General features: G+C 40.8%; 1 protein-coding gene across 1 annotated transcript in view; it reads right to left on the bottom strand.

Moving 5' to 3' along the window:
* Nucleotides 1-26,761, bottom strand: part of LACTB (lactamase beta) — a 405,242-nt gene that overhangs the window by 164,035 nt on the left and 214,446 nt on the right. The gene's annotated exons all lie outside the window — the stretch shown is intronic.

Genomic DNA, 26,761 nt, shown 5'->3' with positions numbered 1-26,761 from the left:
CAGCATCCAACACAGAAATCCCAAGACTCTGGTATTTGGGCCAACTGAGGGCTACCTGCAGGCAGATAACCCAAGTGCGATGACTGCAAGAGTGAAACACGAAGAACATCGAGTGGTTGATGAGCTGATTGAGAGAAAAACCTGAGACCACCTTTAAATAAGGACTGAAGGTTTATATGGAGAAGCATACTATTCTTATACAAAATTTGTTACAATTTCATATTCATAATGGTGTAAGGCACCAAGCCATGCTGCATAAAAGCGGTAGCCTCCAGGAAGCATCTCCACAAAGAAATAAGCTTCAGCATCAACAAACCAGCAAGCTTAATTAATTTATAAGAAGTCTGACTACTACAAAGATAAAGTTTCATGGACAGCAGAGCTTCAAGAGGGAACAGGGACACAACTCCCAAACTGCATGGTGACAATCCTTTCCTCAATAATGTCAAGATGTGGTACTAACATTCATCTTGGCCATGAAATAACTTGGGTCAAATCATATTAAATGTTTGAGACATATCAATATCATTTCAAGATGGAGCAACCAGTGCAGTACCAAGTACCTATGTTAAGAACTGTTTCTGGCAGCCTCAACCACCTCCAAAACTCTAGCAAGAAGGCCAGAAGAATGAGGGATTTACATAAGAAGTGAAAACCTGAGGTTCTTCCACTAACCCAATTCACTGGGGAAATCCATGTTTAAAATCCAGATGGCCTTCTGTAAGACTATGGCACAACATGAATGAACTTTGTTCTTTCTTCCCTGAATTTTCAATGAGGATGAACAAGTAGGAATGCATACAGGAATATCTCATGCCGAAATACGCACCCCACTGGCACCTGTCCTTCCTCACAGAATCGAGCAGAATATAGAGGAGACCCCTATTATTTCTGTGTGGCAAAGAGAATGCTTCACTTAAGAAGACAAACCAAGCATGGCTTTTAAATACAGATCTCTGGGAAGGGACTAAAACTCAAAGTGCAGCTTCTGGCAAGCTCACTCACCTCCCCATGCATGCAAACTGCTGAGGGAAAGGTACCCATGTCTATGACTCAATGCTGCACAAACAGTGCCCCTCTCTCTTTCCATGGAGAATGATTTTATGTCCCCCTGCTTATTTAAATACTACAAGAAAGAGAGGTTTTCTGACTAGATATGGAAAGATATGAGATAGGATGTTTCTCCAAGACCTTCAAGGTCACATAGCTTTAACTGGATGATACTGAGGTCCACCTTCACAGGGAAGATCACACCCTGCACTGCAGCTAAGCCTAACAGGGTCAGCACCAAAGAGAAGCAACCAGCATCAAACTATGTGAGGGGCTGAGCTACAAAAATGCCTGACTAGCAGATTATGAAAAATTTGCCACCACTCCAGGGCCTAGCAATATGTATATGGCACAAACAGCAGAACCATGAGTATGTGACAGCTCTGTAGCCACTGACACCTCACAGTCCTTTGCAATACTCACATCCTCAAGTGTGCAAATGACATGAAGAAGACCACTGCTGCCATTAAATCCAGAAGGCACTGCACAAACTCAGTCTAGATTCTCAGTTGTGCCCCAAGCCAAAAAGCTAATACCAAGATACGCTTGGCCACCTCCGAGGAGGGAATAGCTTTAAACATGTTCAACTCTGCCTTAGTGAAGGAGTTTCTCTGATGAAGGATGACAGTGGACCCTGTTGTGTTTACCTTTACAGACTTCATATACAGAAGTATCAAAAGGAGTCTGCCTCCAGAATGGCCCTAGGTGGGGCAACCAGGAGCCAATTGACAATATAAAGGAAAACTAGGATAAATCTTCCTCTTGCACGATACTTCTATCACCATAAGTAACAGTTTAGTTCATATTACTAACTGTTCAGAAAGTCCAAAGGCTAAAATACACAATCAAAGCTGCTGACATTCAGAACACAAAAAAAAATTAACAAGCAACTCTTTTTCCCCATGAGCACCCTCTCATCCTCCCTGTTAATTAAATATACCAACTCAGAGATCACACTACACTGGAGAAAGGGCAAATTCCCCGATTTCAGATAAAAGATATACTGAACGTTGATAACATTGGCTCAATATTTAGCTGTTTGACCTTTTGATCTGTCGATAATGTGAAAAGGAGTTAAGCAACAACCTGGAAAAAAAACTCTGGGTGCCAAGGAAAGCAGAGATGGAAACATTTTATACTGGAAGTGGTAACAACCCAATGCGAAACATTGTATGAACCCCAAATATTGATGCTTCAAAAGGCATTCACTGTGTGTAGCAAAACCACCCTGGTGCCCTGTGGGAGCAACTGTATGATTTCCTACAGGGTGATCATCCTGAATATAGTGCCAGATTAGTTAGCTGCAGTCTCAGAAATTCAGAATTTTATGAAACATTCATCCTCTCAGGAACCAGAAAGTGAAGTAAAACTCCAGTCTTTTCCTCATCACCAGAACAACATCTAAGACCACTTTAAGCAGTAAAGTCTAGACTTGTCCTAACAGCTCTACCAAAAGGGAATGATTCCTAAGTGCAGCTCTTAATACAGGAGAACCTGCAAGTTCCACAACATGGCCAAAGATTACCAAAACCAAAACCCTGCTCCTTTGTAATGGCTTCCCCTGCTTGGTCAAAAAAAGAGCAATGCCCACTCCATAGGCAGTCCCTTGAGTGCAGTTAGGACTGTGGTGGAGATACTGAGGGGGTTATAATTTTGAGGGACTTGGCTGGCATTATAAGGGGGCAAAAATATGTGAAAATAATTAAAGCACTTCTTGGAGTGCCAATGAAGTTGCTTTCTTATTTGGAGTTGGAATGGTCTAACAGAGGAAAGAAAGTGACAGGAAAAGAAGGATCATAAAGGCTGTCTACAGTAATAACAGCCTGCTTCCTTCTGCTGTGGCTCTTGATCAAGTCATGTGCATGGTGTCTGAATAGCATATTATCCAAAAAGGAGGAACCAAGGGATCTTGTTCCAGAGTTCCTCTGTTATGGGGAGGACAATCACATGCATATCATCATTCATAGGCAAACTGCCATGCCATTGACCCTAGGGAATCACTGCAGCTAAATTCAGTCTCATACACATCACACACTGGAGGCCATGAATATGGTCTCATGAAGTATTTTCTTCAACCCAAACATGGAATCAGACTCAGCATGGCAAAGAAGCAGACTCTTCTGCTACACCCTTCCAAAGCTCCGGGCTCCTTGTCAGGTGGGAAACAGCTGTACTTTCTGTAACTTGCACTGAACCAAAGAAATGATACATTAGCTAGAAAAGGGATGCTTTGTGACCTGGGCTGCTCCCACAGGTGGTGGCTTGTACACAGTCATTAGCTTTTAAAATCACAATGTCCTCGAGGCATCCATTATTTGTCTCTAAGGACTGGATATTTCACGTCTCCACAAGCCTGTTTTTCCCAACTCTTGTCAACCACTTGGTGTGTGTGTGTGTGTGTGTGTGTGTCTGTGTGTGTGTGTGTGGGGGGGGGGTGGCAGGCACTAGATGCTAGTCAAAGCTGCTTTAGACTGAAAGGCAGAACTACTGCATAGTAACCTCAAGACCTTCTTAAATAAAGAAGCCAGAAGGTAATGCAACACCAAGACCCCTTTATCTGTAAGCAAGAGTTTGGCAAGAGGCAAACTTATGACAGTCAAATGGCAGGTGCTGTGTAATGAGAAAATGGTATAAAAACACAAGCCAGCCAAGGGCAGCTAAACACAGTTAGATCCATGCACCAAATCAATGGAAGACTACCCCACCAAATACCATAAAGGTACAGCTCCACACCCATGACTCAAGCTACAACCAGATATTATGTATTTATTTGTTATACAAAAGGAGACGAGAACTAAAACAGGAAGAAAAAATGGACTATCCTCAACTGAAGCATGCTGCTCACATGGGCTGGGGCAGTAATCTCAATAGGAGTCACTCTAATCCACAGTACCAGTGATTCATGAGGAGTTGATACAAGAGCCCAATCTGGAGTAATAGGTCTATCTTCTATAACCAGCAGGTCAGAGTCACTAACTAATCCTCCTGAGTGTTCAGCTTTATGGGAATATAACAAAAAGAGAAGGCCTATAACTGGAAATATTGTAAAGAATGTCATGCACCATAAAGACATTAAGGCAAGACCAAGATGTAGTACCAAAATCCCACTTACACGACTTTCAAAACACCAAGACGAAAAACCCGAAACTCCACAAGACAGACTGCTCAGAACATCGACAGATCACTACAGGTAAGCAACCACTCACCCAAACCCTCAAGCACACTAACACTAAAGCAAAGAAAACCCATCCATGTGTGGGGGGGGCTTTGCCAACCCCACACCCCCAACTAAATATACCAACTCTGAGATTGCATTACAGTGGAGATAAGGGGCAAAAGCTCAACATGCTGGCCAAGCGATTACTTACCCATAATGATATGTCAGTGTTCCGAGCAGTCGGTGTTGTGGAGTTTCAGGTTTTTCGTCTCAGTGGTTTGAAAGTCGGGTAAGTGGGATTCAGTCTACTAAAGTAGACCCAGTTGTATAAATGTCATGGAGAGCAATATGGAAGAAAGGTGCAGAAGTTGCTAGAGCTCTGAGAGGATAGGCCCTAAGAGTTGTAGATAAGGACTTTATTTAACATGACAAAACTAAATGCAAACAGTTAACCACCTGAAAAGGGTGTGCTTAGAAACATTACCTTATTTAGGGTTGGCAAATGAAACAAACAGTTGATAATCTTTATGATGGACAAGGGCCATAACCTCTCAAATCTGCACTAATATGTGCCACTGCAGGCCTTAAATCTGAATCTTTGGCACCAAGCAGGATATAAAGGGTGCCTGGTCGTAACAGTGTACTGTAAATTGCACATTACCCTCTCAAGTTATGACCAAAACCTGCTACACCAAATTAGCTTTGCAATGAAGAAATGCAAATCAGAGTTATAATTCCTGGCTTACCAAGATTTCACCTACCCTGCTCTCACTCCAGTGCCTTCTAGAGCTATCCTACCGACAAAAACTAAAATCTGGTAAATATAATTTTGCATACATACATCTACATAAATAGACAGCAAACCCATGGACACACAGACAAAGTTTCCTAAGAGGTGATAATCATACCTTTCTAGTGCTAGTACCCCTTTCACTGCCTTTGCATTAGTTCTGCCACCAGCTAGAGCAATCTAGCACTCTGAGAACAAAATTACTATTCCCTCATACTATAACTCTTTGGTTGCTAAAACTTAAGCACTCACTCTTTGCACAGCAAATATTGATTACTGAGTAACTGTATCTCACCCATACCCATATACTAAGAAACAAACTGTGACAAAAGCAGTTACTACCAGCCCATATGTCTGGAATTTTGTACATAATTATATGTCATTTGTGAATATTGACATGATTTATATAGAAGTGTGACAGAGGGAGATAATGCCAGCACAGCTGTCTGGAATTTTGTAAATGGTTGTGTGTCATTTGTGAATGTCAACATGATTCATATCCTTGTGTTACAAATGTATTAAAACTGTATGTTATGTGTATATCAAACTGCTGGTACAGAATTGTGTGTGAGAAAAGGGTTTGTACAGTACTGAGCTTAAAGATGTATCCACAGTGTACCCTACTGTAAACTACTGTAACTGTGTAAAATGTATATGTTTTAACAGTGGGAACTGGCACACAGAATGTTAACCTGCAAAACTTCAGAAAAAATAGTTGAAATAAAATTGCTTTACAAGCATGTAATAAAAGAGAGAGTTTCAATGCAGCAAGGAGACAGGATGCCTAAAACTAGGGAGCCTTTTGCATGATATTGTGTTTTACTGTTTTAATTCTTCCATCGGCTACAAAGATCTGAGGAATATGTATTTTCACAGGGAGATGCTAAATGCTGGCAGTTTCTAGCAATGGGGGTTTTCACCTGGGATAGTCAGATCACAAGAAGTGAGGTCATGCAGCAAGTATCCCAGCAGCAATATTTGAGATGTTAATTTAAGAACTCTCTGAGAGAAGTAGAGCATTTTGTACTTTGTCTTTGACCTGACTGCATCAGATTGAACCCCCTCACCACATCTGTCTTGCCTTGCTATGAGTAAGTGTAGGGTACAATAATTTCTCAAATACAGTTGGCAATATAGTAAAGATTATAGTTTAGATGTTTTCTATATTTACTCGAGATTGTCCTGCAATGTTGTTTTAAATATTTCCTGTGATTTTGAACTCTGAAGTTACTGTGATGATTTACTGAGTATTTTGTTCTTTTATTAATTATTAAATACATTTAAACCTTTCAATTGTGGCTGGTCTGTCTAGAGATATTTAAGCTCTTAGAGTACTTCCATATGTATTTGGTGACACTGTGCAGGCCATTCCTAACAGGCTTGCTCTTGGTCAACCTACCATTTGGATTAATAGTAACATTACAAAGTAAGATTGGACAACCTCAGGTAAGGGCCTTAAAGTAGCTGATAAGTAGTGGCTGTTGGCAGTGAAAACTACCTTATAGTCTGGGCAGAAAGGGCCTTAGCTGGTAAACCTGTGCTAGCCTTTCCCTGGTGTGTGTGTGTGTGTGTGTGTGTGTGTGTGTGTGTGTGTGTGTGTGTTTGTGTATGAATCACATCTCAAAGAGTGTATGCGTCAGCTACATGGGCAGGGACACGAAGCACTGATTGGACAGAAAGGTTAGTGGAGGTCTCAGCTTGGCCACTCAGCTGAGATCTCAACTCTATAGCTGTGCCAGTGGGGAGTCTTATTGGGGATCTGGAGAAAGAGGGGAAAAAACAGCCCCAGACTCACTGTGGTCTGTGTGCTCTTAAGGGAAATTGCGTGTGTGTGTGTGTGTGTGTGTGTGTGTGTGTGTGTGTGTGTGTGTATATACTTGTCATCCTCCCAGTGTGTACGTCCCCCACTGTTGCCAGTGGTGAGGACTGAGGCTCCTCGATTACTGGGCCAGTGCTGGGGTGTCGCATAAACCACTAGCTACAAACTGAACAACAACACTCTCTTACTTGAAATAAATAAAATTAATTACTGTGTGTATGTCATGAGACTAAAGATGCAGCAAATATCTGCTTTAATAATGCACAGAAGGCATACAGAAAAACATTGACTACAGTTATTCTGGCATTACTACTCACCACGGTCAAAGATTCAATGTAGTCTATATGCCATGACCTTTTAAAACATTTACCATTTGTAAACAGCTCACAAACAATGAATTCCATACATGAGTTCTCAGTCTGTCTCCTCTCTGCACACTTCAGAAGCTTCATTTCTTTTCATTCTTACAGACAAACAAGTATTTCTGGGGCACCACTATCAAGAAATAAAACTTGGAGCTGAAACTGCATTTTAAGCTAACTTCTCAATTCCTTGTCTAGAAAAAACACTTAAACATTTTTTGTTAACGGAATCTTTTTGCAATCGCTATCTAGTATCCCTTTTTTTGACAGTAATCTCTACTCCTTTTGTTTGGCTGGTGGGTACCTGGGTTTATATGGTGCTCCACCAGCTGGGTACACCCAACTTGGCAGTGAACATATCCTTGAGCGCCTTAAATTTCTAACCCAGCATTTGTCACCTTTTTCAACAAAAACCAAAGCCACAATAAAGATGCACCTCTTACCAGTGATACTCGAGGTACTACAAGGTCCCACAGTATCTCCACCTACCCTCTGAAATGGTTCTTTGATACTAGACAATGTAACCAAAGTAAATTTAGCTTCATCCCTTGTCTTGCCAATCTTTTGCCACTGCTTAAATGTTTTGTAGTCCCCCCCCATATATTTTGCAGTGGCTGCCTGACCAATTAAAAAAAAAAGAAAAAAATTGCACAAGTCTCCTGGTCCACTTCATACCCATATGGCCTACCAGAAGAAGTCTGTTATCTTTAGAATACTGTGAATCAGATTCATTGTCAATACTAATGAATTAGCCAAATCACCATCTTCTGATAAAGTGTAGGACCTGTAACCAGAAAAAGCACCAAAAAAAAAAGTACAACCAAAGTCCAAAAGCAGGCTAGGAATACCAGCAAAACGATCAAAAAATACAGCACACAAAAATAATTTATTGCACACTAAGTAAGCGCTTTCGTCTGGTAACAATGACCAGACTTCATCAGACAATTACATCAGGTTGAAAAACATTATTTATACAAAGTGATTTAAAAACAATTAATCCACCAATAAAAATACAACAGAACAAATAATTTAATTAAATTCTATGGTTGAGTAAAAAAGTAAGTAACAACAGCAACCGATCCCTGTGATGAATTCATACCTTGAAAATAATAACACTTTAAAACCCCTTTTATAAATATCTGAGTGTAAAAAATGCATGTCTGTATTATTAATATTTTTATAAATGTTTTTTATAAATATAAGACTAAGAATGTAAAAATAAGAATGCAAGAATAAGAAGTATAGAATACATATATATATATATATATATATATATATTCACACACACATACATATATAATTAAAAAACAAGTTAATATAAAATAATTTATAAGTATGGCATATATATTAAAATATACTTTTATTTGAACTAGTGACAGGGTACCAGATGGAATTACCTATCAAAGACCTTTAATTTTAATTTACTAAGGATTGAGATCATATCAAAGTGTAGGACCTGGCTGGGTATCTCTCCCACTGTCTTCCCAAGTGTTTGTCTCCATGTCTGATGGATGCAATCACATGGGCACAAAGGTCTGCATCATCAGGACCATTTCCTATTAAAAGATCAGCTAAGATATCAAACACTGTCATCTGCTTGTCGACCTATCCACTTTTCAGACCAAGTAAGCTCTGCCCAATGGTACTTGAAAAGTTGCTCTTCTCATTAACTTACCTTAAGAGGGGCTGCCCCAGCTAGTAGTACTAAATGCTTAACAACAGACATGTTTGATTTAATATCCTTCCTCACAGTGAATTCTGTACACTCTACCAAGAAAAGGTGCATGCCCTTGTGATATTCTGGAACAGTTACAGTTTCAAGAAAACTCACCTCTATCATTATACCATCTCGGTTAGCTACCTCATATAGCCTCTGCTCTTTAGCTTTTCTCTCTGGAAAGCTGGACTACACATTCCCGACTTGGTTTACCCCAAAGCATGCAACTCCAAGACCTCTGCATGTACTAAACCAGTTGTGACTGATTACAGACTGCCCTATGGGTTCCTTTACATTGAAGTGTAGTACTAGGTGAACCTCTCTTGTTATTATTGTGCCCTGCTAACTAGACAGAGGTTCCCCTTTTCCCATCTTTTCAGTTGCGGTACATTTCTGATACATCAATGAGATTGTATCTTCAGGCAAAGTGCAGATTGCTCACTCCTTTACCATAAGTTCTTACAACTGCTCAAAAGCAGTAATCTGACAACCACTCACTCATCTGTTACAGTAAATGATTTTCTACAATGAAATCACCATAATCATCATTATTTCAATACAAGCTTCTCGTATGACCTTAGAACATTTAAAAATAATATTCTCACCATTACAATAGTTCGAACCATCAGAATCAAGATAACTTGCTTAATGCATGCACGTCATAAGCAGAGGAATGACAAGTCTCACTCATTATCCTTGGTCAATGCATTGCTGACTGCGCGCACACACACACACACGCACACACACACACACACACACACACACACACACGCACACGTTTAACTGCCTAAAACAAAATTATCAAACTCATACCCTGTTTATTCTGTGGACACAACTTAGTGCCAACTTTTACTTCTGGGGCTGGGTTTTCAGTTATGCTCCTTAACTGTGTTTGGCAAAGTCCGAGTGCTTTTCAAGGAGTTGTTCCTTCACCCTCTTCTCTGTCATGGCTATCTTATACTGATGCTTCCTTTCCTCCTCTAGGACTCGAATTTCTTTCATTCTCTCATCTACTTTAAGGCAGAAAAGCACTTCACATTTAGCTCTAGTCGACTTAGTTCAAGCTGCATTTTGGAGATTATACGGGGACATACTTCGTGATCCTTTAGCTACATGCTGCTTATGTACAGCCTTTACCTAGTAGCCTCCAGGTCCAGTGGACTGAACTTCAACTACAGAGAAGATGACTATTAAGTTACCCTTGTTCAGACTAATAAGTAGGAGTCCTTTTGATCTGCACTCAAAATCAGTTATGAACCTAACATTTTAGAATATTCTTCAGAGCTAATTTTGTCTGTTTTCTGACTACTCTGAGGAAATAAATAACTGCTGCGCCACATATACTGGCATATATTCACCATCTGGCTGCAGGTGTACACAACCTTTGTGGTTATAAAACTGCTTTACATACTAACACACACACGCACATTTTTTCCCCAGGAGGGGAAATGATGTCTTTCTAGTGGCAGTACGTTATGGTAACACCACCACCAACTAGATCAATCTAACACCATAAGAACACAATTACTGTTCAAAGTAGGTTTCAATACAGTTGCTTGGTTACTACAGATTAATACTCACCAATCATAAGTTGTATATCAACAACTAAATCACCAAGTCTGCACATATACACTTACACTTCTAAAAAAAACAATAGTCACAAGCTTTAGAAATTGAGTAATAAAACTATGTACTTGAAATAAATACAATTAAGCGACTCACTTTTTAAGAAAAATGCACAACAAATGCATAGCTGCACAAGGAAATATTAAACAATTTAGACAGATGACATAAAGAAACCAGTAATTTCAGCTATTCTGGTCCTATTACTACATATTGACTAAAAGGTACACTGTACCAAGTCTGCCTCTGACGTTTAAAACATTTACTAGTAAGTAGTTGGCAATTTGCAAGCAATGAAACCCACACATGACATTTCAGTCCAAAAATGTCTTCAGTGCACACTTCAGATGGCAGAGCTAAACTTCTCAAAGTATAGTTGTGTACACTTACCATAAATGTAGATGTTTGAGTGTATTCACTGTTGCAGTCATGACTTGTGGGTTATCTCTGCTGGGTAGCCCTCAGCTGGCCTGAATACCAGAGCAAAGGATTCCCTCCTGCATCGGTTGTTCTGGGACTGTGGCTGACTTCAGGTCGTCAAAGCTATAAAGAATGGCAGCCAACACCATTACATCAGTTTTTCTTGCCCCTGAGAAGATACAGAGATAAGGCAAGAAAGGGGGTAGGTGGGAGGGAAATAGGACTGCAACAGTGAATACAATCAAACATCTACATTTATGGTAAGTGTACACAACTGTAATATGTTCTTCGTGTTTCACTGATGCAGTCATGACTTGTGAGAATATTCCCAAAGCTGAGGAAGTGGGTGGAGGCATGCTGTACATGTTTATGGGGCTGCTAGCATGGCCTGCAAGACTGCAGATGCAAATCCTGCCCTGGTTTTGGAGAATGTAGCCAGCTGAGTAGTGCTTAGTGAAAAAGTGTGGATAGATGTCCATGTAGCAGCCTCCATAATTTCCTTAGTAGGAACCTCCTCAGAAAGACTGTGGAGGTACAGGCTGCTCTTGTGGAATGAGATCTGATGGATCTGGAAGGACTGTTTCCATGGAAGGCATAGCAGATTCATTTGGAAATGATCTGCTTCATAATGGGTTCCCATCTGCCCCAGGGGCGAATGAAACCAGTAGCTGGTCAGATTTCCTGACTGATTTAGTCCCGTCAAGGTAAAATCTCAGTAGTGTGTGTACATCTAGGGTATGCAGGATTCTTTCTCCTTTATTGATAAGTTTAGGAAAGAAAGTTGGTAGGTGTATGGCCTGGTTGAGGGTTAACATCAGAGACCACCTTAGGCATAAAGGAGGGGTGTGGTTATTAGAGAGACCCTGTCCGTATGGAAGAAGATGAAAGGCTTAGTGGCCATAAGAACCTGGAGCTCAGATACCCTCCTGGCAGAGGTGATGGCTAGCAAGAAAGCAGTTTTCCAAGAAAGAAACTTGAGATCTGTTGAGGATGCTGGCTCAAAAGGGGGTAAAAGTCAACTTTTCCAGGACAAAGTTCAGATCCTAGGCTAGTGCGGGTGGTCTTCTTGGTGGTCTGATGTGAGCCACATCTCTGAGGAACTGTTTCAAGATATGCTGAGAGAACAAGGGCTGATCTGCCTGGACATAGGCTGAGATGGCTGATGCATGAACCTTGATAGAGGAGTATGACAACCCCTTTTCTAGACGTTCTGCCTGGTAGTCCAGAACCATTGGTAGATGGGTGCTGTATGTGCCTCTGCTATTGCACCAGCAAGTGAATCTTTTCCACTTTGTGGAATATGATTTTCTGGTGCTAGGTCTATGGGCCTCCTTAATAATGTCTAACACTTGTTTGCTGAGGTGTCAGCCTTCTTTGTGGAATCAGCCATGCGGTTAACTTGAGTGTGGCAAGGCCTGGGTGCAGAAGCTTCCCTCTCTGCTGTGTGAGAAGGTTTGTTGTGGGGGGGGGGTAGGAGGGTGTATGCTCTGACTGAGAAGCAAGGCGTACCAGTGCTGCCACGACCAGTCTGGGGTGATGATGATAGCCCTTGGTCTTTCCTCACTGATCTTGATAACCACTCTGGGCATCAGGGGCAGTGGGGGAAAGCATATACAAACGGGCTTCTCCAGTGGAAGGAAAAGACATCCACCCTCTAAGCTTCTGGATGAACTCTCTTGAGCAGAATTTGGACAGTTGGAGATTCTGGTAGTCCCCCAGATTTGACTGATTTTTTAGGAAGGCTTCCGTGTTCAACTGCCGCTCGTGGGGTCCAGGAGGTGTCTGCTTAATTAATCTGCCAGGGTATTTTGTTTCCCTGGAAGGTATTGTGCTATCAGATGCAGTCCCAGATTTGAGGCTGACTGCCAGAGTTTCATAGCTAAGTGACACAGGGGGTAAGAATGCACCCCCCCACACTTGTTGATGTACCACATGACAGTAGTGTTGTCTGTCTTTATCAAAAGCACCTCTGGTGACAGGTGTTCTTAGAAGGTTAAGATTGCCCTGCGTACCGCTAGCATTTCCTTCAAGTTGATATAGAGACCCTAAACCTCCTGTTCCCATAAAGCCTTGGTTTGTAGGGTTCCCTTGTGGGCTTCCCAAGCTATGTCTAAGGCATCTGTGGTAATGGTTTGGTCGTTTGGGCGAAGGACAAAGTGTAGGCCCTTGTTCTGAGTACAAGCCTTGGCCCACCATAGGAGCTCCTTCTTTAAGGAAGGAATCAGGGGGAGCTGGTGTTCCAGTGACTGAGAGTGCTGGCACCAAAGGTTCCTTAGGTACCATTGCAATTTTCTCATGTGCAGCCTGGCAAGGGGTACCAGCAGGATGCAGGAGACCATGTATCCCAGGGCTTGCAGGATTTTTCTGTCAGTGAGGTGGGTCTTGTGCGCCAGATGAGTGAAGTACGAGTGTAGGAAGGCTTGGTTCTCTGGGGGGGAAGAAGGCCATTTTTGCTGAGGTGTCCAGAAGGGTGCCCAGGAAGGTTAATCATGTGGGATGTAGTTGGGACTTTTCCAGGTTGATGGTGAATCCCAGTGAGGTTAGTAGGGTCTGCAAAAAGGAGAGGTCCTGCAGGAGTTTCTCCTTGGTTGCACCTGGATGAGGCAGTCGGCGAGATAGGGATAAATGTGAATGCCCTTCTGCCTACAAAATGCAATGACTGGAGCCAGGCACTTGGTAAAAACTCTGGGAGAAGTGGATAAGCCAAAGGGCAGAGCAGAGAACTGAAAGTGTTGGGACCCTGCTCTGAATCTTGGGTAACTCCTGCATAACTGTCTGATATGAATATGCAGTTAGGCATCCTTCAGATCTAAAGTCAACCAAGCTTGAAGTAGCAGTACAGGTAGTAGTTTTTGCAGTGGTAGCATCTTGAATTTTGGAACCAAGAGGGCCAGATTCAGGGTGGATAAGTCTAGGACAGGGCACCATGTGACCTCTTTTCTTAGAACAAGGAACAGTCTTGAATAGAATCCTTTTCCTGCCTGTTCCTTTGGCACTGGTTCTACAGCATCCTGGGCATGAAACTTTCTGATCTGACAAACAGCTTCTGACCTCTGACTTGCAGGGACATCTGGGCAACCAGACCTTTTTGGCTTTTCTCTGAAATAGAATCTGTACCCCCCAGTAATAATTTTCAGGTCTCATACATCTGAAGTGATGGCCTTCCAGTTTTCTAGGAAGAGGGAAAGTCTTCCTCCTAGTTTGCCTGGTGACCTGAGGGGTAGAGGCGAGGGAAGAGAGTCATTGAGAGTCCTTGGAAAAGGGGTGGGTTTAGAACTCCCTTGCCTAGGAGCAGCAGTGGACCACTGTCTGGTTCTTTGTTGGCTCTGGGACTGGTGCCTAGGGGTTCTGGGTCTGCATCCCTTCCTCTGAACTGGTTTTGTCTAGGAAAGGAGGAACACCATACCCCTCATGTAGAGCTTGCACGGCCAACCAAACATGAAAAAACACCAACGGCCAGCAAGACAGTTCCAATGCTTTAGTCAATCACAAAATGGACATGAAAATGTCCTATAGCAGTAAATTGCACCAATTTCAAACCGGTTTCAAGACAGGAAAAATGCTCTTCTTTAACAAGCACTACAATCATTAACATGATTGGTGGACCTGTTATGTATTAGGATATATAAAGAGCGCTCTATGCATTGTTGGCATAGTTATTTAGCTTCACTGAGGAAGGCTTTATGCCGAAACCAATTTGAAATTGGTGCAATTTACTGCTATAGGACATTTTCATGTCCATTTTGTGATTGAATAAAGCATTGGAACTATCTTGCTGGCCGTTGGTGTTTTTTCTTGTTTTGTCTAGGAAAGGACCAGTGCTTTGTGGGGAAGTTCCTGCTGACGCTGGGAGGCTGCACCTGTAAGAAGTCATTGACAGTCTGGATGGACTTGGCTTTGTACTCCATTCCAGTTTCTTAATGACTACTTCTGGTTTAGGTCCAGACAACTGGTCCTTATCCAAAGGGGCATCTAATAGTTTTGATTTAACCTTGTCAGCTAAAGGTTGTTCTCTTAACCAGGCTTATCTTCTGATCACTGAGTCTGTAACTGCAGCCCTGGTAGAAGCTTCCAAGGCATCAAAGCCACAGTGCAAGGAGTGTTTGGCTATCTGAGAGCTGGACTGTATGAGGTCAGTTAATTTTCTGGTAGTAGTATTGTCAGGAATGGAAGTTAACTTCTGTTTTATTAGATCGAGAACATTTTGCTGGAATGTTAGCATATGGAATTGGCAATTCAAGGCTCTTACAGTTAAAGTGGCTGAGGTGTATACCTTTTTTCCCCATTCTGTCTAAAACTCGGCTTTCTTTGTCAGCTGGAATGGGATTCTTAGAAGAACTAGCCCTAGTTCCCTTAGGGCCCTGACTAATGACTTCAGGGTTTGCAGTAGGGTTTTTAAAACTATATTTGTGGGTGTCTTGCACCCTGTAATATGTCTGGCTTCTTGGGTGCTGGGGGCAGAGAGTCTGGTGAAAGGGCAGATTCTAGAAAGACATCCTCTACTACATCCACGACTGGAGGAATGGCCAGAGGCTTACGCTGAGGCAGGTCAAGGAAATCTCTCAGTGTCTGAAGAAAGTCTTGAGCCCCCCGTTGAAAGTGTCCTCTGAGGGAGTTTAAGGTTTCCCCAAAAGAAAGGTCCTCGGGGCGGGTGGGCATAAAGAATGGGATCATCAGCATCAAAGAGTCCTCAAATGCTGCAAATGGTGGGTCTTCTATGTCTGATTCCTCAGGAATAGATTCCACTAATTCCTGGTCAAACAGGACCTTGGGGAGGTGTCCCTTTTTCTTTTGGCTGGAGTGGGAGGGTGGGGCTGGCTTCCCCTGATAAGAGTCACCAAGTCTTTGCCATTTTGAGCAGTTGCTCTGACTAGGGGGCAGGCTGGCTGGTCGTATGTCGGTGGCTAGGTCCTTGGGGAGGAACCTTCTTGGGGGTAGTCTTAGGCTTGGGCCTGGACAGGTCTGTAGTCTTGTACAAGGTTAGTTTAACTGGCGACACTATTGTCTGTCTAAGCCTGGCTTTGGCTGTCAGTGTCTCAGCGGAAGCCGGTGCCTGTAAAGGGGCTCCGGACCTGACCACTTGCGAAAGAGTTGACATACGGACAGGGGGAGATGGATCCAGTGGCATACTGCACTCTGAACAGGTCTCAAAGAGGTCTGTGACGGTTCCTCGGCTGGCATCAGGGGCTGCGAAGGCGCCTCACTGAGTTGTAAAATACCAGACTTTTGACCCATGTCATCAGGGGGCCTAACCTTTTGAGGCCTATCCTTTTCCTTGTCTTTCTTTTTCCTAGGCAAGTCAGTAGTTGGCTGACCGACCAATGCCATTTCTCGGTGAGAAAAAGACTCACTAAAATGCCTAGCTGCAATTTCCGCTCTTCTTCTTCTGGTTCTAGCATTAAACAGGGCACAGAACTGACAACCAGGGACGTGATGCAGAGAGAATATAAGTCTTAGTGTGGTATCTGCTTACCACAACTGAGACAATTTACTTTCTCTGACATGGTTAAAAGCAAGAAAAGGTTCCCCAACGGGGTACTTCGCTTTAGACAAAAAGAAAGCACAGCTTACACCAAACTACTGAAAAACACCGTAAGACAACTTCGGAGACTGCCGTTTTTATTTAAATGCTAAAATAAAAACACGTTTTTCGTCCCACTTGAATGTAGGACTTCTTCAGAATTACAACACTCTATAACTTCAGAGACTTGTATTTATACATTTTGCACCAAAATTTAAATACCTGCATGTCCTTAAACTTTTAAAGGGACATGCCTAAATAGCAATGCTGCTTTTAAATTCTGAATCTTGTACACACACTATTTTATGCTCCTTCTTTCACGGAGTACATCACCATACATTTAAAAATACAGCTTTCCTTAAAAAAACGACTTTTCTTGAAAAATGCAACACTTCTTAAAATAGGAAATACAGCTTCTTTAAAAATAACATAAAATAAACATAGACATAAATTATGCCTGATTACCTCGCTAATGGCTATAAAGCCATAAGCATTTGTAACAGCCATAAATGTTTAAATAATCCTACAAGTCTTATACAAATCTTACAACTTTAATTCAAAAAAAGATTTTTTTAAAAATGAGATTAATTAATATACTATGAAAATCATTATATGAAATATATACACATTGTAAATAAATAACTCATACCTCACTTCATTCTTCCAAAGGTTAGTGGACCTACTACCAAGTCTTTTTTCTTCTCTATATTTATGGTATTTATTAAATCCATTACATATTCAATATATATTTTATACTAAATAAATAATCTAAAATATATAAATATATGAATATATACATATAACCTTATACTACTATCTATTTTTAAATTATATAAAAAATGTGTATATATTAAAATATATATATATATATATATATATATATATATATATATAATATGTATAAAACCCATATATATATAAAAAATATATAAATATATAAAATATATATATATATATATATATATATATATGCACATATAAAAAAATATATATATGAGAATATATTTATTTTATTTTTATTTATTTTTATTTTACATTTGTTGAACATGAAGTATGCTATATAGTACAATATATATATACATATATATATAAAAAATGTGTATTTTTATAAAAATTGTATTTTTTGCAAATATATCTTTTAAAGTTGTCATATACAACAGGTACTGCCAAACTAAAATTAAATGCACTACATTATATATTATCTTTCTAAACTTTTCAACTTTAGTAGGCACAAGATAGAGAATTTGTCATTCAAACCTGGGTACATATGTGCATTTAATCTAATTTGCCAAAATAGTTCCATTTTTTCTAACAATAAACCATAGGGTCCACCTCTTCCACCTTGTATAATCTGGTGGATGATCTTAAATCTAAACTTATGATCAGGATAGGCCACCATGTGTCTCACTAATGCATTGTCCTCCTTTTTCTGAGCTATACTTCTCAAGTGTTCAGATATTCTATCCCTGAACCTCCGCTCTGTTTTTCCTGTATAAAAGGTTTTGCCACATATACTACCCCCCGGGTGTTACAACTGAATTTCCCTTTCAAATTGATCTGGAAACCATTAATATCCAAATTACTGCCCACATCTATAGTATAACAATAGGGGCAGGATCCACATTGTGACATACCTATACTTCTCTGGATAATGGTCCTCTGTATTTGAAATATAGTTTTAAAACGGATACCTTTCCTCCAAACAACTTTGGGCATGAAATTGAATTTTGAGCCCAACGCGACATCTTCGTTCAACAATGACCAATTCTTAATGATGATTTCCTTGATCTGGGCATGATCTGAAGAAAAATTCATAATACATGCCAACTTAAATTCATTTGATTGCTTATATATTGTGTCAGTATTTGTTTCCAAGCAATTCCTAGAACTATGTTGGTTGAACAGAGTGTCTGATTGTGACCTAAGAATTGGTTCATAAAATCCACTCATTCTTTTAGATGCCACTTCTTGTATAAGTTCTTCTATCATTGTAAGCGGGTAAGTCCTATTCAAAAACATTTGCTTTAAAACCAAACATTCCTCTTTAAATTTCTCATTTGTCGTGATCATTCTTGCTGCCCTCACCAATTGACCTTTTAATACCGAACGCTTTTGGTATATTGGATGGGCGCTTGTGAAATGTAACAATTTATTGCAATACGTTGGTTTCCCATGTAATGTAGCTTCATAGCGTTTCCTATGTAATGTAGCTTCATAGCGCTTCTCTAATGCATTTTTTGTTAAATTTACATCCAAAAAGACTATAGATGTAGTCTGGAATGAATGGGTGAATCTCAGAAAATCTGTTGTGCCATTCATTATGGCTACCAAATCAGTTGTTGTTTGTGCTGACCCCTCAATGACCATAAATAATATGTCATCTATGAATCTCCCATAGTACCTAGTTACATCTTCAAAATTGTCATTACAGAAAATGTACATGGTTTCCCAATAAGACAAAACCAGATTGGCATAACTAGAGCCACACGGTGAGCCCATTGCCACTCCTTTTTTCTGTATGTAAAACTGTTTGTCAAAGAAAATGAAATTATAAGATATACTTATACCTAAAATTTCTTGTACTAAAGACATTTCAGTTTCAGGAACATTTTTCTGTCGCATTCTTGCTATCACCCATTCTATTCCCTGTTGTTTTGGAATGCAAGTATATAACTCTCTTACATCTATTGTTAAAAAGTTATATTGTTCATAGTAATTAATATTGTTCAAACTACTCAGAAATGCCCAGGAGTCCTTTAGAATCCATTGTTCATCTGATACATATTTTTTCAATATAGAGTCTACAAATTTAGCACATGCATAAGTTGACGAATTCCTTCCATCCACTATTGGTCTAAGGGGGGGGTTTCAAGATTTTTATGAATTTTCAGAACTCCAAACATGTATGGTACTCTAGGGGCCAATATCATTAAATAATTAAACGTATGTAAATCAATTCTAGCTTCAATGAATAGCTCATTAAGAAAACTCTTAATAAATTGATTAGCTTTATTATATTCATTCAATGAAGCTAGATGATAAGTCTCTCCCTCTAAAATGTTCCTGATGCAATTTTCAAAATCTATCATATCCATAAAAACCAAACCTCCCCCCTTATCTGGATTCATAATCCTGATATTTGCAGACAATAAGCATTCGAGATCTAACCTTTCTTCTCGATTTAAATTGTGAGTAAAGTTTGACTTATTATTACTTAATTTTCTTAAGTCTAACTCACAAAACATTTCAAAAATACAAAGTGAATTATGCAACGGTGGGTTATAACAACTTGCCACTTTGAATTCAATATTATTCACTGGTTGAGTTCCTAATAAATATTTCAAATTTAATTTCCTTACAGTTTCAAGTCACAAATGGACTCTGTTAACTTTATTTTACAAGATGGAACAAAAGTCAATCCTTTTGAAAGCATATCTGCCAATTGTTCTGAAACATGAAAAGAGGAATAATTGTATATTGTAAAATCCCCTTTTCTGTTTCTGATAAGTTTAGGCTGTTTAGGCAGTTTCCCTCACTCTGGCAATGGCCAACCGATGCACTCGCAAACTAGCTCCTGCTTCAGGCTCCACGGCAAGAAAGACTGATGTAATGGCATCAGTTGCCACTCTTTATAGCCCTGATGACCTGATGTCAGCCACAGTCCAAGAACAGCTGACGCAGGAGGGAATCCTTTGCTCTGGTATTCAGGCCGGCCGACAGCTACCCAGCAGGGATAAACCCACAAGACATGACTGCAACAGTGAAACACAAAGAATATCTGTTCTTAGTAGAGTAGAGAGGAGGGTTCTTTTATTAGAGTAAGGCTGAAGTAGGTTTTGGAGTGATGGGGTGTTCTGAGGATGATACAGAATTTTATGAGCTAGCATAAGTTGATTGTGCTGCAAGAGATTGGGAAATTCTATCCAATTAAGTTGCTTTAAAGCTGTGCAGTGCTGTGTTTTGTATGGGGAGTCCGATGCAAACCTGGCAATTTTATTGTAGCAGGATTCTAATTTTGTTAAATCAGTCTTTTTGAGATTAGTAAGGATAGGGGAGGCGTAGAGTAGGGTGGAGATGAGATGGGTATGTGATAATGTGATTTTTGAGGGTTTAGTAAGAAAATGTCTAGTTCTATAGATGATACCCATTTTTTATGTACTTTCTTAATAGTATGGGCTATGTGGATGTCAAATCTCAAATTACTGTCAATCTTAACATCAAGATGTTTTGTGTGTGCTATGGGGGGAATAATAGTTTTATTATTGTTCATGATATTGAAGGAGGGGTCTAAGGAGGTGGATTTAGTATGTTTAAAGAGAGGTAGTTTTGTTTTACTAGGATTCAAAATAAGTTAGATGTTGGATAGAAATGTTTCAACTGATAGGAAGGAAAGTTGGGTAAGTGACGAGTTCATTTATAGAAGATGCTAGACAAATTAATGTGGAATCATCTGCATATTGTATGACAGATGCATGTGGAGTGGGATTATAAAAAGCTGTCTCAGGTTTCAACCTTCTGTTACCTAAGAAGTTCAGTTGTGAAAAAAAAAAATGTATCTGCTTTTACTGTATTTGTGTTTCTTCCTACTTTATTTTGCTTTTGCGTCGTCTTAAAAGTACTCAATTGTATTTATTACTGCTTGGTGTAACTCATTCTAAGCCTTTTAGTTTAAGCACTTGGGCTTCAGACCAGTTGTTTTACATTAAGAAGGTTTGTGATCTGCACTGTAGTGGCAGAACAGGTAGCTTACATCCTTCTAAGTTGGGAACTGCTGATTGAGGGCTCAGTGTCTGTTATTCTAAAAGTGTATTAATTCTGGTTTAAGCACTTTGGCTTCAGGCCAGTTATTTTACATTAAGAGGGTTCGTGGTCTGCACTCTTGTGGGAGGACAGGTTGGACTCTGCCCTTCTGAGCTGGGAATTTCTGATTAAAGGCTTATAGTGCCTGCATATTTGAACTGCTTCTTACTGAAATTGGTACACCTTGTTTGCTGTAGCATAGACTAGATCCAGTCCTGCTGAATCTAGCTTTGTTTGTATGCTTGTTGTTTGTTTGCTTGTTATTTCCCTGAAATGCTAATTCCACCTAAAACACAGCTTTTCAGTGCTTCTGTGGATCCCTAATGATATCTGCATTGCTTACTGTACTTATTTCCTTGTTTCACTTGAAAGAAAGTTACTGTTTGTCGTTTTTGCATTTAAGTTACCTGTAACGCATTGCATTTAAGTTACCTGGCACTTGCTCACTAAAGAAATTATATAAGTCAGCACTAAAAAATTAAAAGCACTACACCCACACAAACTCCCCTTGAGTACATTGTCCCCCATTGGCCCTTTTTTTCAATTATAAAGGAATTCCCAATACTATTCTATTATGTCCAAAGGTCAGTTGTCAATCTCCTCTCCGGTCCAGCTGGTGAATCTGGGAATCTTGAGGCAATGTTACAACTGCCTCATGTACACAGACAACCCTCTCCTCCCAACAAATTCCAACACATGTGAGAGATGCAACCATATAGCCAAACTGGAGGCTAAGCTCTCTCAACTCAGTACTGGCGTAACCAGTCAGGAGGAGAAGGAAACCACACTCACTACAATTCCAGTCTCACATAGACCTACCACGACAGCAAACCAAACACATAAACACACAAAACATACTCGGAGGCTCTAAATAAAAATCTGCCTAAGCAGCAGAGACCTCCAAAGCAGACACCCAAGCAACCACTACCCCAAAACAAAACACGTGCAACACATAGCTCACAAAGCCAGTGTGCCGAACAGTCACAGCCCTTAAGGCTAAACAACACACCTGATACACTTGTAATAGGTGACTCTATCGTCAGGCACACTGACGTCCCGCTCACCAGGCTGAACAAGGAGAAGGTCACGGTGAGCTTCCTGTCAGGCGCTAGGATATGCCACATAACACAAGCACTCAGGTCACGCCAAGGCAAGTACAAATATGACTCAGTCATTGTTCATGCTGGTGTGAATGACCTGAGATGTACATCTCTGGACTACATGAAAAGATACATAGAGGAGCTCTCTGAGCATGTAGCCCAGGCCAGTATGACCCTGACCCTGAGTAGCATCTTACCCTCACCAAGAATGATGCCACAATATGAAGACAAGATGATCAATTTCAACAATTGGCTTAAGTATTGGTGTCATTCAAAGGGGATCCAATGCCTGTCAGCCTGGGATGACATGCTCGACAAGCCACAATGCTTCACTAGGGACAGCTTGCACCTGTCACCCCTGGGCTTTCGGATATTGGCAAAGGCTCTTGCTACCCCCATAGTGCCTTTTTTAGGCAAGGCTCAAAAGACAAACCCACCTCCATAGGTATCACAAGGGATAAGAAACTATGAGTAATGCTACTCAACGCCAGAAGTCTAAACCTCAAGATGCACGCACTCAAAACTCTCCTTAGCATGGAGAACATAGATATCTGTGCAGTAACAGAAACCTGGTTCAAGGCTCCCGAGTAATCCAGCACTACCAGGTTATACCTCATACCATGCTTTTCGACCCCAAAACTTGGACCGAACCACAAAAGGAGGGGGAGTATCAATATTCGTCAAAGATACCCACACCTCCAGGTTGGTGGCACAGCACGAAGCATCAGAGACTATCCATGTGCAACTAACAGTGGGTAAAACTGCCTTCCAGTTTATAGCCTGCTACAGACCACCCTCCCAAACCCAGGAACCCCACTTGGCCTTCCTGAAAACACTGGAAAATATGAAGGTCTCTCCAAACACCATTATATTGGGCAACTTCAACTACCCAAACATAGACTGGGAGCATTACTCTAGCTCCAACACCCTAGCCCAAAGGTTCCTAGAATTTATAAACTCAAATGCTATGGAACAACTTGTTACCACTCCCACAAGAGGGGAAAACATACTGGACCTGATCATCACCAACATGGGGACTCTATGCTCCAGACCAGAAGTGTATCCCTCACTGGTAAGATCAGACCATAAACTGATCTCACTGGATATTCACATCCCGACCCCACCCCCTGCCCAGAAAACCATAGTGAAAACCTTCTAAAGCAAATTTCACACTCCTCAAAACCGAGGTGGAATCCTTCAAAGTCCCCGGGCCTGTGGAAAATACGGCCCAGACCGCAGATTCCTTTATAAACGCATTCTATGAACACCTTCAGGAATGCATGGATCATGCAATCCCAAATAAAACCAAGACCCAATCCTCCAAAGGCAGACGTCCTGTCTGGTGGACCCCAGCCATAAACAAACTATACAATAGAAGGAGGAAGCTACTACATGATAGAGCAAAATCCCAGAAAAAGGACGGCATCTCTGATCAGTATTAGCAAAAATCTACGGGCACTCATAAAATTGTCTAAGGCCAGCTTCGAGAGAAAAATTGCACAGGACACTAAGGATAATCACAAGGCTTTCTTCAGTTATGTTAGGAACCTGGCTGGGAATTCCCAGATATGCTCAGAATTAGTCCAAAATGACAAAAAATACACCGAACCCACAGTCATTGCCAACATCCTAGCTGACAGGTTCAGCGCAACCCCCCACCAAAAGGGCAAATATCTATCCCAGCAGAGTGCTGCCCCCGACATCTCAGATGCTCAGGTAAGAGCCGCCCTCTCCAAAGCAAAAAAACACAGCATCAATGGCACCAGACGGTGTCCCGGGCTGCGTCCTACATGAACTCCAAGAAGAGCTAAACCCAAACAAATCTACTGTTCCATCTCAGCCTTACTACAGGATATGTACCCAAAGAGTGGCTTACAGCAACAGTGGTCCCTCTCCACAAAGGTGGTGCCTCAATGGATCCTGGAAACTATTGCCCCATAAGCCTGACTAGCTTGGTCTGCAAAGCTATAGAAAGGATCATCATGGACCTCAAAGATATTGGGGAACTACAGACACTGGATCCTACCCAGTTCGGCTTTGTTAAGGGCAGATCCTGCCTCTTAAACCTGGTCGATTTCTTTGAAACAGTCACCAAGGCCAATGACGAGGGGAAGGACATTCAAAGGGTATTTAATATTAGGTATAATAATAATAGCTATAATACTTTTTTTAGGAATAAGCAGAATAATGGGATGAATTATGATATAGAGTCAGAAAAAACTTTTTTTTATAGTCTCTAAATATAATATCTGTAGTGAAAATATTAGGCAGTGTATTCTGCATTTTTGGGAATTTTTAAGGAATTTTAAAGATCTGACAGGTCTAGCGAATAAAAAATTAGTCTTTTCCTTTAAGAAGGGAAGGAATATTAAGGATTTGCTAGTTTACACTAAATTCATTAGACCAGAATTTAGATTGTCTACACAAATTGTGGAAAGAGGTTTTAAGCCTTGTGGGAAATGCAGTATTTGTTCTTATACAGTGAATTTTTTTCCTTGTATTAATAACACCTTCTTTTCACCTAATGGCGTTTATAACTGCAGAACAAATGGGGTGGTTTATGCAATTAAGTGTGGTTGTGAAAATTTTTACATCGGACAAACAAAAAATGTTTAAAGTGAAGTTGCTGGAACATTTAAGAGACATTCGGAATAACAGGGAGGATAGCCCTGTAGCCCAACATTTCAAAGAATATCATAGTGGTAACCCTGTGGGTTTAAAAGCGACTGTTTTGATACATATTTTGGTATCTGATTTTGATAGAGATAAAGCTAGATGCATACTTTTAAAAAAAGAAGCTATTTTTATATTGAAGTATAATACTTTGGTACCCAAGGGTTTGAATGTAGAATTCTGTTGGAAAAGTATTCTTTAACAGTGATGCTGTGTTTTTAAACTTTAATTATATTATTTGTTTAATTGTTTAATTGTCATCTATGATGTATATATATTGTGTAGAATGTATTGTTTTTTACTCCTTGAAGGCTGTTGGTGGCCGAGGCACTAGAGAGAATAAATCCTTTCACTGCTTGATTCCTGTCGTTTCATTGTGTGGTCCACACAGCCTACCTGGACCTCACAAAAGCCTTCGATACAATACCCCACTCGGGCATTATAGAAAAGCTCACCAGCTTAACTATAAACCCCAATGTCACTAGATGGGTTGCAAACTGGCTCAAGGACAGAACCCACATGGTTAGAATTGCTGGAGCCATGTCAGACTCCAAACCAGTTACAAGTGGCATCACACAAGGCTAGGTCCTGGGACCTCTCTTGTTCGGTATATATTTCTCGGAGGTACAGGCCAACACGGAAGGACTGTGGCTGACCACGTTTGCAGATGACTGCAAACTGGGTGCCATAATCGACTCTCCAGCCGACACAAGCATACTCCAAAAGGGCCCCATAGAAACAGACAACTGGTGCCAGAGCCATGGCCTCAAGCTAAATGCCAAAAAGTATATAGTCATCCCCTTTGGCAAAACCAAAGTACCCACAAATTACCACATAGGTGGTAATCCATTAAGTACAGAAGAAGTAATTAGGGACCTGGGGACCCAAGTTGATAGCAATCTCTCATTTGACAACCACGTGGCCAAAGTGGTAGAAAAACATTTTATATAGCCCACCTAATCATGAAGGGATTCACATCTAGATCAGGGGAGGTCATCGTGCCTCTTTACTCATCCCTCATCAGGCCCATAATTGAGCACAATGCCCCTTTTGGGATGTACCTTACCAGACACCTGCAGCAACTGGAAAGACCCCAAAAGTACCTCACCAAGAGGATCAAAGGGCTCAAACAGATGCCATATGCTGCCCGGTTAAAGAAACTCCAGCTCTACTCAGTGGCATACCGCCTGCTCAGAGGCGATCTGTGCCTGATGTATAAAGCCATGTCCAACCCGGAATTAATGGACATGCTGCACCTCAGAAAATCCAAATCCCATCGAGCTACGCGCTCGAGAGACTTGAACCTCAGCACTGAAATAAACAGGACATGCTGGAGGGACAGATTCATAACCCAGAGGCTCCCGTCACTCTGGAATAAAATCCCAGTCCAGGTTAGGCAGAGTCCCTCATTGACTCTTCAAGAGGAATCTTGATGAGTGGATGGGAGATCGTGGGTTTACCCCGGGTATCACTTTTGTGTCACTGTTAGACAGAGGCACAGTATACTAACCTTGAAAAAGGGCATAGCAAAATTAATTTAAAATGGGTGTTGAAAGCCAAACGCACTCTGACTAGGCTTATAAATGCCCTAGAGCAGATAGCCTAGTATGAACCTATGAACCTATGGATGTTGTTTGTGTAAAGAGAGAATAGTAAGGGGTCTGAAAGGGAGCCTTGTGGTACTCTGAGTGTGACAGGAAGCAGTGGTGAGATTTCATGCTGCCACAGT

The sequence above is a fragment of the Protopterus annectens genome, chromosome 7.part0 (assembly GCF_019279795.1).
Source record: "Protopterus annectens isolate FY-2018-M chromosome 7.part0, PAN1.0, whole genome shotgun sequence".
In the NCBI taxonomy this organism is placed as follows: Eukaryota; Metazoa; Chordata; order Ceratodontiformes; family Protopteridae; genus Protopterus; species Protopterus annectens.
This window is presented reverse-complemented; position numbering and strand designations above follow the sequence as displayed.